The sequence below is a fragment of the Peromyscus leucopus genome, chromosome 6 (assembly GCF_004664715.2).
Source record: "Peromyscus leucopus breed LL Stock chromosome 6, UCI_PerLeu_2.1, whole genome shotgun sequence".
Classification (NCBI taxonomy): Eukaryota; Metazoa; Chordata; class Mammalia; order Rodentia; family Cricetidae; genus Peromyscus; species Peromyscus leucopus.
Genome location: NC_051068.1, coordinates 117,476,761 through 117,479,137, shown reverse-complemented (window position 1 = coordinate 117,479,137; position 2,377 = coordinate 117,476,761).

Sequence of the window (2,377 nt, the reverse complement as noted above, 5' to 3'; positions counted from 1 at the left end):
CTGCTCCTTCATCGCTGTTGATTCCTGTCATTTTTATCTGAAAGACTCCTGATTAATTAACGGAAATCTTCAGCCTGGGCTAAGTGGCCCCTCACCCTCCCCAGCACTCCCTGTCCCAGCCTGAAGTCCCTTAGAGTGGTACCGAGTATGGAGCTCATTGGCCAGCCAATCTAGTCTCTGTCAAAAACTTGAGATGAAAAATTATAGGTGACAACATAAAGACGTGGGATACAAGGATGAAGGTGAGTGGCGAAACTGAAGACGAGGGAAGCTTTCTCCAAGATGCTTAGAATCTTGCGAGGTCATCGTGAACACAAAATTGTACACAGAACAACAGCTCTTGCATAAAACGAAATAAATTGCTCTCTGCTCTTCATGGCTGGGACACTCATCAAACAGCTGAGAACTGAGTTTGTCTTTACCCAGAGACTAGGTTATCCTAACTACTTGAAAATATGTTTAAATTTATTTTTATGTACATGAGTGTTTTGCCTGCATGTATGCCTGTCATCACATGCATGTTTGATGCCCACGGAAGCCAAAAAAGGGCATCGGATTCCTTGGGACTGGAGTTACAGACATATGGGCTGCCGTGTGGGTGCTGGGAACCAAACCTTAGTCCCCTGGAAGAGCAGCCAATGCTCTTAACTGCTGAGCCTTCCCCCCCCCCCCCCAGTCACTTTTTACTGAGATATGTTGAACAGCTAAGATCTGTTTCCTGGTTAATTTTAACTGGTGCATGAAGGCCAACCTTCCAAAGCTTATAATGATTTCAACCTTAGCTTTGCCCATTTTGCCTGTGGTTTAATTAATTCTGTAAACTGTTTTTCTTTTTTTTCCAAGCTTGTCTTGGTGATTCACTTGGTCAATATAAAAGGTGTTTTAAAAAAATAAACATCATTCTTCTCCTCTACGTAGCAAGAGCAGGAATGATCTTATTTAGCAGAAGTCCTGAGCATGAAGCCATTTTATTAACTATAGTGCTGTGATTTGCAGCACCTGGAAAGCCATGCATGGGTATAGAGCAATGGAGACACGTACTGAAATTAATAATCTACAAAGAACACCCTGGAGACACAGGAAGAACCATGTCAAAGATGAACAAGCCGTGTGAGAGACCAGGAAACAGTTGTAATCGCCTAGGAAAGCACTGAGGACCCCAGGAAAGACAGACTCAGCGTAGACCTAAGGGAAAGGGGAGCCGGAGTCAGTGAGAAAGAAGAATGGATCCTGACTCAGCCGGATTCTAAAACATTTAGTTCCTGCTCGTTCCTTATCTCAGATTTGTCTGACTCAAGTTCCAAGAATAATCTGAACCAATACTCCCTGCTTTAAGCAATCACCACATGATCCTGTAAATAGTTATTTCAGTGACCAAAGAATGTCCAGGTTCTCTGGTCAAATCTCCCACTCTCATTCCCATCTCCCTGACATCAGAAAAAAGTCTCCTCTCACCACATGCTATTTGAGTAGTTTCTCATCTTTTAACCCTAAAGGACGCTGTCTTTTTGTCAAAGCCACAGAATTCTCTGTGGTCCTTGTGAGTGGTGACCAATTTTCTCCCACTTGTCATGTTCCACAGGGCTGTCAGGTGATGCACACAGCATTCTTGTTCCTTGCTGTGACCTCCAGACCAGTGTGTCCTCCTCACTCTTCCTCAGCAGCTGCTTCACGCTCCTCTCACCAACTGTCTCTCTGTCTGAGTCAGCTTCCCGTTACTGTAACACATATCGGAGACAATCTGATCCAGGGCTGTTTTAGATCACACTTGGGAAGTTTCAGTCCATAATCTGTGGGCCCTGTTGCTTTTGGGCCTGTGGATAAGCAGCCTAGCAATTGACAGAGCACTGTCCACATAATGACCAGGAAGTAAAAGAGGAGGAGGACAGGGTGAGGCCATGCCTCCAGGGATTTAGAGATAGCGGGCTCCATCTCTAAAGGTCCTGCAGCCTCCCAGCAGAGCCATACCAGAATGTAAACCTCTATCATGGGGTCCTTTAGTGGGTGTATTTATGGCCTAAACCATAGCGACTTCCCCCCAGACATCTGTACTGTGGTCTTGTCATTTTCTCTAGATGACTTTCATGCTTCCTTGAAGACATCAGCACAGTTTTAGTGGCCTGCTCCCTTAATTATCTTGCCACGATTCCTGGTAAGGTTAATACTACATGCATAGTCCACTCACTACCACGACCTCTCCATCCATGAGCCTCTTTATCCCCAGTGAGCTCGGCTTCTACCATTGAACTTTACCCACTGCTCTCCACATTCTCCTCTTGTCACTTAAAATATCTGCACCTGCTAATCATCTTCATTTTAGACTTCCTACTCCTACATTTTCAGCTCTTGTCCCTCATGCCCCAGATCTAAAAATTCC